At 38.9% G+C, this 12,637-nt stretch overlaps 1 protein-coding gene across 4 annotated transcripts in view; it reads right to left on the reverse strand.

Annotated features, from left to right (window-relative positions):
* Positions 1-12,637, reverse strand: part of CKAP5 (cytoskeleton associated protein 5) — a 94,089-nt gene that overhangs the window by 68,737 nt on the left and 12,715 nt on the right. For 3 of the 4 annotated variants that reach the window (XM_053673019.1, XM_053673018.1, XM_053673016.1), the window contains exon 1: positions 3,247-3,348. The exons of the other annotated variant lie outside the window; for it this stretch is intronic. The gene's annotated coding sequence lies outside the window, so the exon portion shown is untranslated. Of the gene's footprint in view, positions 1-3,246; positions 3,349-12,637 lie in introns of those variants that run through there. 4 annotated transcript variants of the gene reach the window in all.

Raw genomic sequence — 12,637 nt, forward strand, 5'->3', positions numbered from 1 at the left:
CATTGATGTTCCTCTCTTTCTCCCTGCCTTCCTCTCTCTAAAGATAAATAAATAAAATCCTTTTTAAAAAGCCAATCTTAAAAAAACACTAAATTCAATAAAAAAAAAAACCCAAACTAACAAAGTTTACTAAGAACAGTTCTTAGGAAATAAAGCATAACAAATAAGCTTTATTTGTTAAAACTACCCATCACTTTACAGGTGCATAGGTTGGCTGTAAACGTTTGAGTCCCTTCTCATAGTAGGACCTAATAATAAGGAATTACTCCATTCCGATTTTACCTAGAACATTCGTTCATTGAGTTTCCATTATATTCTCAAGGAGTTCACCAGAGTACAAATAATATGTGTAAATAAATAATCATAATACAAAATACAGTGTATATGGAAAGTGGCATTAGCAAAGGACAAATGAAGGTTATGAGAATTCAAAGACAGGACTAACCACCAATGAGGGAGGGATGGTCAGTGAAAGTCTCATAGAAAGGATGGCATCTGAACTCAGTGATGAATGATAGGTGGGCTTTTTCAAAAACGAAACAAAACAGGAGTAGAAGAGGAAATGTTCTAGACTTAGAAAATAAGAAAGGCAGTCTCGGGTGTAGAAAAGTCTTAAGCATGTTTGGGGAACACTAATTGGCTCCATTTACTGGACTGTAAACCAGAAAGGTAGATCAAGGTCAGATCATGCAGGATCCTGAATATTAAGCTAAACAGCAAAGGATGCTGATGAACTGAAGCAGGGCAATGATGTGATCCTACCTACTTTAGAAAAGTCTATGTAAAGTGAATTGGAAGAGAAAGAAAGTAGAGTTTTGATAGGAAGTTACTGCAATATTCCAGGGCAAGATAAATAGAAGCCAGAAAGGGGTTTTGGAAGTAGGAATGGAGGTGAACAGGAGGAGAGACTGAAGGGAGTTACATTAAAGGAGTAGAATCAATAAGCCTTAACAATTAAGAATGTATGAGTAGGAAGTCTAGTAGGCCCCAGTCTAGGTGATGGGGGAACAATGGTACGAATGACAGAAGAATATGTCAGAAAGAAGTTCTAGATTGTTTGTTTGGGGGACGTGAAGGAGAGGTAAGGAGTATGATAAGTTTGGTTTCAGACTTGAGAAATACGATCTTCAAGTGGTTACAAATATGGCACCAAGGATGAACACAGGGGTCTGGATTTCATAAACACAGACACAGAAAATCAAGTTTTCATTATACAGCAAGGTTTGATGCTTTAAGAATGAACAAAATTGCCAACAAAGAGAAGCATTAATAAAATCAGTTTGAAATACTACATATAATGCTTGCTATGGTTCAGTTTAGTACATATTACAAATATTTAGAAACTTTAAATTATTCAGATCTCTTAGGTTTTACCCTAGCCTAAAACAGAGGCAAAGGTAAGGAGGGCAGTTAAAATACATGTGTTCTATAAAAATATAATCTTACACCACTGATGTATCTAAAATGTCTTTCAAAAACCTAAAATCCCATACAGTCCACACTACTGCTAGAAAAAGTTTAGATGTAATTATTTATTTTTAGACCAGAAGTTAAGAAATGTTTCTAAAGTCACACATAAAGGCAGAACTTAGAATAAATTTCAACTCTCTGACTTTTCAGTTTTGTATTCAATTAAATAACAAATTACCTACTAAATATACATTATATACTATCATAACAGACTCAAGGTATCTATGAATCTTCTCATTTGTCAACCAACCAGAAGTAAGGCACAAAGAGATTAAGTCATGAATAATGTTAGAACTGGCTCTAGAACCTATGGCTCCTGTCTCCCAGTCCACTAGTCTTTCTCAGTATCCAAGGGTACCTTTCCTGTACCTTGACAGTTTGTAAGAATAATTATACAGCTACTAAACAGATTGTTTTAGCTTTCTACTTGGGAAGAAGCTATGGCAGTGGAACTATTTTATGGCTAATTTCCAAGCCCTTGACCTACAAAAGTTCTTCACTATCACAATACAAAAGATCTGGATCTGATTACCATTCCTAGACTCTCACTTCTGGCTAAGGAAATGCTACTGCAAAAGCACAGAATGAGTCTAAGAGAAGTTTGAGGAAAATTTTTGCCCACTCAAAAAACATCTTTGAATGACCGATGAGATGTGATGATAGTCTCACTGCAAAAAAGAAAATAATTATAAAATAAGAATAAAGTAGAATACACAAATGGCTCAAATCATGTCTAGGAACAAATAACTGGATTAAGGAAATATAATAATTATGTAACTGGCATACAAAATTTAAGAGTTTTATTACTTGGCCAAGCCAGAGAAAATTTCTAGGTAACCAATAACAAAATGACAAGGCTTTCCTCTTTTTTCTCCTTCACTTTCCATTTATTTTTATTTTTTATTTACTCTTTATTGTATTTTTTCAATTACCATTTAGTCCCCTTATGCCCCCCTCCAGCCGGCCCTTTCTTTTTAAACTCACTGCCTCCAGGTAATACCCATTAACAAGGACAAGAATTATCCTCTTGCTGGAGTATTCTGCATTATCAGGGAACCAGAAACCTGAACTGCTTCTCTAGCGAGTTATCTCAACAAACTTGGGTATGCTTGCTGTTCTCGTCCTGGGAAGGTGGTCTTCCATAAATTCCTTCACAGAAGGGGAAGAGCTATAAAGAGCTGTCTCTTTACACATCAGCAGGAAAGAAAGTTAACTGGACTCTCCTTAACAGATGATCACTGTCAATGTCTCCAAAAGGTGGACCTGACAACAACACAGGCCTCTGGGGAGGCTGTAAACTAAACCTGGCTGTGAATTAGGTCAACTTTAAGAGTTACTGCTCAACAGTACCACGGTAGGTGAACACCTAACGCTTACTCATCCCAAAACCACTCAGGTCTCCAAATCCCAGGCTAAGGACCCAAGGCTCAAGGGCACTGGATTCAGCTGCAACCATCCAGCTCAACAAGGTTATACTCGGGTAAAAGCAATCCTCTCCTTACTCTAAGTAGGAACCAGGGAGGCAAAGCCAGATAGTGGGTACTGCCCAATCACTGCACAACCAAACAAGCACTCTAGGGCCGCTGCCACCACCCAGAAGTAGAGCAGATGCCCCAGGTTTTTAGCTCACAGCAGCTGGCATTGTTTATGCTTTTTCACCGGCCTTAGCCACTGATAAGCCGGGAAAGTTCCCTGAACTGTCCACCAGGGCTTCCGGCCTGGGCTCGGGATGCTGGACTCCCCCCTCCCGCCCCGCACCCGCAGTTTGACACTTACGCTCCCCAGGCAGGGAGAGGCCCCTGAAGTCCGAGCAGAATCAGCAGGAATACCAGGCAGGCGACAGCAATGGTGCTGCTGGCCCGCTGGGAACCACCTCCTCCAGGGGCGGGGCCCAGAGCTCGCTGAGAGACCGCCCCTCCTGGGCCCCCATCCCGCAAACGCTAATAGTTTAAAGGGGCCGCTGCCCTTCGCCCAGAGGTCTGCAGGACTAAGGGGCCTCTTCCAACACAAAGTTTCTAAGGCAAATTAAGGACCAACCAGGAAGATTCCGCCACGGTTGGGTGGACCACGTTTTTGGTGGCAATACAGGTAATGTTCCAAAAACAAAGGAGATGATCATTTCCTCGTATCACAATCCTAATCTTTCCTCCAGTGGTGAAAAAATTAATGCAGGAAATAGCCTAAGCATCCGGGTAAATATATAGACTCCATTATGTAAGCTGCTTACTTCTTTAACCTGAGAGTCAGTGTTCTTCAACTCTTAACTGAGAGGCCCAGAAAAGATTTCTGGCGGCTGGTACAGCTTCACTCACCCTTTCACTGACTCCTGTCTCTTCTCTCAATACAAGGAATCCCACACAATGATACAAGATGGGTAGGAAGGTAACAGGAGATGAAATAGAAAAATAACACTCTTCTTGTGAGTAAAATGTAATCTCTCAAGATTGGCCAAGATTCATTACAAATCTATGTATCTAGATAAAGAATCTTGCATGCAAATTCAATTTTCATTCATCTAATTTAATATGAAGAGTTGAGAAAATTCTAGGAGACACTGAATTAATAATATCTCAGAGAGTTAAGTAGTGGTCTCTGAGCTCTCCACAGGTTATCAATGAGTTTTAATTTTTTTTCACAGAAGGAATTTTTCAATCTCAGTTTACAAGGTTTTGACTGCATTTTATGTCTCCTTCATATGTCAAGAAAGATTTGTATGTGTATTTATTGATTTTTAGAGAGAGGAAGGGAGAGGAGAAAGAGAAACACTGATTTGCTATTCCACCCATTTATGCAGTCATTGGCTGATTCTTGTATGTGCCATGACCACGGATCCAATTTGCAACCTTGGCTTATGTGGATGATGCTTTAACCAACTGGGCTGTCTGTCCAGGGTGTGTGTGTATGTTGTGTGTGTGCTTTTAATCCTCACCAGATGACTTTTGTTCATTGCATTTAGAGAGGGAGAGAGAAAAAGAAAAAGGGCAGAGGGGTGGAGTGGAAGAGAGATAGACAGGCAGACATGGAAGTGAAAAACACTGATTAGTTGTCTTCTCATACACACCGACTGAGATTGAGCCCACAACCAGGGTATGTGCCCCGGTGGGAAGAAAACCCAGCCTAGACCTTTTGGTCTACAGGAGGACACTCCAAACAACCATGCCACACAGGCAAGGGGTGTGTGTTTTTTAAGCCTGTATTATACTCCATTTAAACTTAATAAACACAGCTTACTAAAGCCTTTAATCCCCACCAGACCAATAAGGGACTCAATTTAGTGAAACTAAAGACCATTAATAAATGCCCTAACACCTATCATCACAAACAGAGGTTTGAATGGAAATTTAGATTCCAAAGGACAGGCATTAAAACTGCTCTACTAGGGAGCAGACCCAGGTTACCTTTATTTGGAAGGTCTTAAGAGAATTTAAGGCTAAGTAAATGATACGTTTGAGTTAGGTAATTAAGATTTTCTTTCCAAAGGGGAGGAGGGATTAAGAGAATAAATGGTAATGGTAAAAAAGTATAATAAATTCAAAAAACAATTTTTCTCATTATATCTTCATCAAGCACATCACACCATTCTGAGGGTAATAATGGTTTGTAGAGCAACCTTCCATTAGATTGTGAAAACTTCAATGGCAAGGACTGGAATGTATTGGGCTGGCCAAAAGTCCATATGGTTTTCTCCATGAAATAAGACACATTTTTCATTTTCATCAATGACTTTATTGATTTGGATATTTTGAGTATGTCAGCTATCTCCACATAGTATAACGTTGATTATTCACAACTAATGTCTTGATTTGATCGCTATCAACTTCAACTGGTCTACCCTACTGTGGAGCATCGTCCAGCAAGAAATCTCCAGCATGAAACTTCGCAAACCACTTTTGACACGTTCAATCAGTCACGGTGCCTTCTCCATGCACCACACTTTTTTTTTTTTTTTTGCATTTTAGTTGTGTTTTTATATTTCTTGAAATAATAAAGCATAATATGCTGAAAATGTTGTGTATTTTCTTCCATCTTCAATATTAAAATGGCTACACAAAAATCCACCAATTTTGAGAAGTTTTTCTTAATGCATGCTGATATGACAGCTATCACAATAAAATCTAACGAAATTGTTTCAAATGAAGTTAAAGAAAACTAAGCCTGAAGCCATCTTATGAAAAGAAACAAACTTTTTGTCCAACCCAGTATCTTAATCATCTTTTTTTAGTGCAAAAAATGAATACTGAATATTTGTCATAAAACATATGACCAACACTTTGACATAGGAATCCCAATCATTTCAATAAGCAGAGTATAGTGCATACACGCAAATGATTAATACCCACTGCAGTGCTTTATTAGTGAATTAAAAATTTAGAGAAAAAAATCTGTTGACTGTACAGTTCAGTCAGTCTCTGAAATCAGAACAAGATTATTATCATAAGGATTTCTATCTTTTGCCCCAAATTCATATATATTTTATATAACTACAGTTTTTCCAAATAATTTTAGATATCTTTCCAGATATCACAGTCCAAACATAGCTTATCTTATTTTGGTTACTGCTTCTTTTCTTTACGATAGGATGAAGTGACTAAACTGGACATGTAAAACTTTCATAATTCAACAAATTAAGGTAGTAATATTCTCCTTAAAATGGCAAAATGAAAACTTTAGGAAATGATTTAGTAAATATTACCTATGCATATGAGTAAAACATAGAAGAGAACATGTGAAAATGATAACAATTCATGTATTATGTAGGTGTCATTTCTTATGTTAAAAAAAAGAAACCTTTCCCTACTGTAAGATTTTTTTCTGCAACAAATTAACCACAGGAAAATATTTAGTGCATACATAACCAACAAAGGAAAAAGAAGTTTTAAGAAATACTGGTATTCTTTATTAGAGCATATTCAAGGAAGGAAACAAGCCAAGTCCATGGTTAAGAGCATGGACTCTGGAATTAGAGTGCTTAGTTCAAATCCTGATTGTGCCATTTATTAGCTGTGTGGCTTTGGACAAATTCCTACCTCTCTGTACTTCTGCCTTCTATATGTAAACTGGGAAGAGTAATACTACCTATCTCATTGTGTTATTAGAATTAAATGGCTTCAGTGTTTTATATTTTAAAGTACCCACAACAAAATACAGTGGTATATAAATACAGTGTCTAAAATAGTGGTATATATGAATATTTGGTAAATAATACATACAGTGTTTAACAAATACAGGGTGGGGCAAAAACAGGTTTACAGTTGTAAGTATGGGAAACATTATTCCTGTATTATTATTTATTAATTATTGGATCTTTTCCATACACACAACTGTAAGCCTAGTTTTGCTCCACCCTGTATTTATTGTGTAGCTTTTCTATCACATTCCTTTTTTTTTTTTAAGATTTTTATTTATTTATTTTTAGAGGGGAAGGGAAGGAGAGAGAGGGAGAGATATCAATGTATGGTTGCCTCTCATGTGTCCCCCGCTGGGAACTGGCCTGCAACCCAGGCATGTACCCTGACTGGGAATCGAACCACAATGCTTTGGTTCACAGGCCTGCACTCAATCCACTGAGCTACACCAGCCCGGGCTACATTCCTTTTAAAACTAAAATGCAGCCCAGGCTGGTGCTGCTGAGTGGAGTGACTGTTGGCCTGTAAACCAAAGAGTTGCGGGTTCAGTTCCCAGTCAGGGCATGTGCCTGGGGCTGCAGGCCAGTCCCTGGTAGGGGGCACCTGAGAGGCAACCACAAATTGATGTTTCTCTCCCTCTTTCTCCTCCTTCCCTTCCCCTCTCTCTAAAAATAAATAAAATCTTAAAAAAAAAACCCACTAAAAAGCAAGTGTATAGCTCCCTCCCACTGACTGTTCCTAACTCCCCATGTTTTGGTTGTTAAAAGCAGCCTTACTGAGGATCAGGGAGAGAGAGAAGACACTCCTTGAGCTAAGAGCTTTTAAGTAAGGTTTACTGAGGTATAACTTAAAGTAAAATCCACCGTTTAGTACACAGTTATATGACTTTTGACCAACATAGGGCCATGTACTCATCACCACAAATCAAGAACAACTCCAGTAGCCAAGAAATTCCCTGTGCCCCTTCGCAGTCAACCTCTCTCCCCCAGGCAATAAGTGCACTGATTCATATTCTGGCTCCACAATTTCGCCTTTTCCACAATATCATATAAAAAGAACCATTCAGTAGGCAGTCTTTTGAGTCTGGCTTTTTTTTTTTCCACTTAGTATAATCCAACTGAGATAACCCATGTTGCTGCACATATCAATATGTTCTTTTTTATTGCTAAGCAGTATTCCATTGTATGATCCAACTTATTTTGTTCATTCACTTTCCAGTTGAAGAACGTGAACTGCTCCCAGTTTTTATCAATTAAGGAAAAAACTGCTACAGATTTTTATATGAGCACAAGTTAGCGTTTCTCCTGGGCAAATACCCAAGAGTGGGAATGCAGGGTAGTATAATAAGTGTATGTTTAATTTTACACATAACTGGAAAACTGTCTTCCACAGTGGATGTATGAACCATTTTGCACTCCTCGTCCACCAGTAATGTATGAGAGTTCAAGTGTAACTGGATTATTACTTGGCACTAATTTCCAGTATGGATCTCTAGTTTTTTACCTGTAAATTGAAGCCAGTTCTTTCTGCGATTTATTACTGATGCTTTACACTGTATTCTTCTATTTATAAACCAGTCAATGGTCATTTGGTAAGAATCTTAGATGCTATTTTATAACACTTTCAAAGGAAAACATCAATGCAAATCACACTTTCAAATCCCATCCAAGAATAGTTAATCTGGTCATTTTGTCTGCATCAACAAGCTACGAGGATAAACAAAATGTACCCTAGTAAGTACAACAACCCAAAACATACATTACACATCTGTCAGTCAGATGTGTAACTGCAGCCTAACCAAATTCCTCAACAATGTCTTTATATAGCAAGTCATATTAAACTTCTTTTTCAATAGTATAATTCTCTTGATTAGGAAGCAAAAAGAACCTTACAAAAGTATTAAGAAAAAAATTGAAAAATCTTTTTGTAAATACTATGTCAAATATTACAAAAAAATTCATTTAAAAAAGAGGTCTGAAATTTGTGTACATTGTTGGTGAGCATGTAAATTGGAAAATATTTGCTATCAACAACTTATTCTCTAGAGAACTGAAAGCATCTGAAAGAGAATACAAACCACTCTGTGTGGACATAAATGTCCACATATTCATAATAGCTCCAAAGTGGAAACAACCCCCCAAATCCATCAACTGATGAATGGGTAAACAAAATGTGGTATATCCATATGATGAAATATCATTCATCCATATAAAGGAATGAAGTACTGATACATGCTTCAATGTGGATTAACCTTGATAATATTATGATGAATAAAAGAATCCAGCCACAAAAGGCCATATGTTGTATACTTCCACAGGAAATAACCAGTTTAGGCAAACCCACAGAGACAGAAAGTAGAGTAGTGGTTGCCAGGGGCTCAGAAGGTGGGTAGAGAGGCTGGAGGGAAAGGGACAATGGGGAGTCCCTTTTGCTAAGGGACAGTGGGAATCACAGAGGCACTAATAATTTACAACCATAATTGCACACACATGGGTTCTACCATCGTTTCCCTTTTTCAGGCAACTAACCCTGGTAGAATATATTTTATCCCCAGGTCAAAAAGTAGGGATTCACACAAGCCACTCAAGAAGCAAAAGTTTTTTTTCAGAAACTATTTTTTTAAATTGTTGTTCAATTACCATTGTTCAAAAACCAAAATTTTAATTATCAACCTCTTATGCCTGGCAAAGAATGTAATGTGGTAAAAAGACTGATTCAAGAAGTCAGAAATATGAACTGTATTTCTGTCTCTATACACATAGTACTGAGAAGAAGAGTTTCTAAGTCATTTAGTCACATTTAGCACAATTGGTGGCACCAAGTAGTCAGTACCACATTCCAAGCAGGCCTCCCTATAGCCTATACTCAACTGATACAATAAAAAGAAAACTATAGACCAATATCACTAATAAATATTGATGCAAAAATCCTCAATAAAATGCTAGCAAACCAAATCCAACAGTGTACAGGGTGGGTAAGAGGAGGTTTACAGTTGTAGGTAGGTGAAAATCATGAGCTTAATCTTGCCTTTATTATTTATTAATTACTGTATTATTTTCCATCCAAACAACTGTAAACCTACTTTTGCCCAACCCTGTATTAAAAGGATTATATAGCATAACCAAGTAGGATTTATTCCTGAAATGCAAGGATAATTCAAAATACCAAAATTAACCAAGGCAGCACACCGTCACACTGTCCTTCCCCCCCAAAATGAAGGATAAAACCCACATGGTCATATCAATTGATGTAATAAAAAGCATTTGGGGACTTCCGCCAAGATGGAGGCATAGGTGGATGTGCCGTGCCTTCTCACACAACCAAGATTAGAGAAAACTAAATATTAGCAACAGAAAACACAGCCAGAACACGGAAAATTGAACTTTTCGGAAGTCCGTTAACAACAAATTCTTCAGCCTGACCGGTAAGGGGCGAAACCAGCGGCTGGCAGAGCAGGGTTGCACAGGAGGACTCGGCCAGACAGACTCAGGCCCGCGGAATCCAGGCGCAGGGTCGGACCTAGTGAGCAGCCGAGCGAGCGACCAGGCGAGCGACCGTGGGGGAGACAGCGGGGCAGTGGGGCTGCGTGTTGACTGAGGTTGCGCATTTGTGCGCGGGTGGACAGGTGAGGGAGTGGGCGGTTGGACCGGCTGGCAAGTCCCCACGGCGAGCGGCAGTGGAGGGCGCCGCCATTTCCCTGCTCTGACCCCACCTCCACATACAGCGTCATAACCCAGCGACTCTGAGTGGCCCGGCCCAGGTGAACCACCTAAGGCACTGCTCCTCCGCACCCAGCTGTGAGAAGCGGCAGAGGGGGTCGCCATTTCCCCGCTCTGGCCACGCCCCCACATACAGCGTCACAACCCAGCGACCTGGGAATCCAAGGCACTGCTTCTCACACTTAAAGGGCCCCAACAGACCAAGAATGGTGCAGGAGGATCTCAGAGCCCCAGAGCCAATAGATCTAAGCGATGAAGAAATAGCAAAAGTCACAGACGCACAGTTTAAAACATTGGTGATCAGGATCCTCACAGAACTGGTTGATTATACCGACAAATTAGACAAATATATGAAGGCGAAACTAATTGAAATGAATGGAATTGCACAGGACACCAATAGCAAGGAAAAGGAAACTGGGACTCAAATCAATGGAGTGGACCAGAAGAAAGCAAATAATGGCCAAACAGAAAAGGGTCAAGAAGCAAGAATTCAAAGAAATGAGGAGAGTCTTAGGAACCTCCAGGACATCTTTAAACGCTCCAACATCCGAATTATAGGGGTACCAGAAGGGGGAAAGGCACAGCCACCAGTGGAAAACTTATTTGAACAAATAATAAAGGAGAACTTCCCCAATCTGGCAAAGGAAATAGACTTCCAGGAAATCCAGGAAGCTCAGAGAGTCCCAAAGAAGTTGGACCCAAGAAGGAACACACCAAGGCACATATAATTACATTAGCCAAGATTCAAATGAAGGAGAGAATCCTAGAAGCAGCAAGAGCTAAGGGGACAGTCACCTACAAAGGAGTCCCCATCAGACTGTCAGCTGATTTCTCAAAAGAGACCTTACAGGCAAGAAGGGGCTGGAAAGAGGTATTCCAAGTCATGAAATCTAAAGACCTACAACCAAGATTGCTCTATCCAGCAAAACTTTCATTTAAAATGGAAGGACAGATAAAGTGCTTCTCAGATAAGATCAAATTCAAGGAGTTCATCATCACCAAGCCCTTATTATATGAAATGTTAAAGGGACTTATCTAAGAAAAAGAAGTTAAAGAAACATGAACAGTGAAAGGACAGCAAACTCACAGTTATTAACAACCACACCTAAAACGAAAGCAAACTAAAAGGACAGCTAGATCAGGAGTGGAAACATAGAAATTAAGATCTCAAGGAGGGTTAGCAACAGGGGAGTGGGAGGAGGAGAAGGGGGGAGAAGGTACAGAAAATAAGTAGCATAGACAGTAGATAGAAAATAGATGGGGGGGCAAGAATAGCATGGGAAATATAGAATCTAAAGGACTTGAGACATATGGTCATAAAGTAAAGGGGGGGTAATGGTGGGGATGAGGGGTAGGGTGGAGGGGAATAAAGGGGGAATAGAACAACTGTAACAGAATAATCAATAAAAAAATTTTTAAAAAAAAGCATTTGACAAGATTTAACACTCTCCATGGTTAATAAAATAAATCAAGCTGTGATTGGTGTGGGTTGAGCGGCATTCCGAAAACTGAAAGGTTACCCGTTCTACTCCGAGTCAAGGTACATGCCTGGGTTGTGGGCTAGGTCCTTGGCTGGGGTGTAAGAGAGGCAACCAGTCGATGTTTCTCTCCCTCTATTTCTCCACCCATTCCCCTCTCTCTAAAAATAAATAAAATCTTTAAAAACTAAATCAAGAAACTAGAAATAGAAAGACTTTGGTCTTTACTCCTAAATGAAGCACCCAGAGTGCTAGTTCTAGAATGGGAGATGTTCAAAAGACTTTTTACTTCTTTAAAAAAAAAGTATCATATTGGAAAAGAAGGATCAAAAGTATGTAATTACAGTACTGAAAAAAATTCTAATATGTACAAGTGTAAAACTTTATAATGCAGTAGGTAAGAACATGAAATGAAAAAAACAAATGCTACAAAAATACATAAAAAAGAAAAAAATAACAAAATAATGAGGGAATGAGATGTTCTAGATAGCAAAGTTTGCCAGTATCAGAGATTTATTCCTGAAACACCAATTATTTTTATGTAACTTTTTCCACTGAAGAAAACACAACCTCTTAGTCTTAAACAAACTAGAGCGATAATCATTTAAACTTTCCAGGATAATTCATTTGAGCAATGAATGTAGCAATACCCTCAAGATCTAGTGACACAGAGGTATGCAGGACTCTTGAACCAAAACTAAATAGTTTCCATTTGGCTTTTTGAATTTTAATGTTTTATATTTTGCAGCTTTCCTACCTCGATCATTGTGGTCAAAGTTAAAACTTCTAGTTAGTTAGTAGCAGTACCCCTTTCTAATTTTAGCTCTTGATTTCAAGAACCAAG

The sequence above is a fragment of the Artibeus jamaicensis genome, unplaced genomic scaffold (assembly GCF_021234435.1).
Source record: "Artibeus jamaicensis isolate MK-2021 breed Jamaican fruit bat unplaced genomic scaffold, CSHL_Jam_final contig_797, whole genome shotgun sequence".
Classification (NCBI taxonomy): domain Eukaryota; kingdom Metazoa; phylum Chordata; class Mammalia; order Chiroptera; family Phyllostomidae; genus Artibeus; species Artibeus jamaicensis.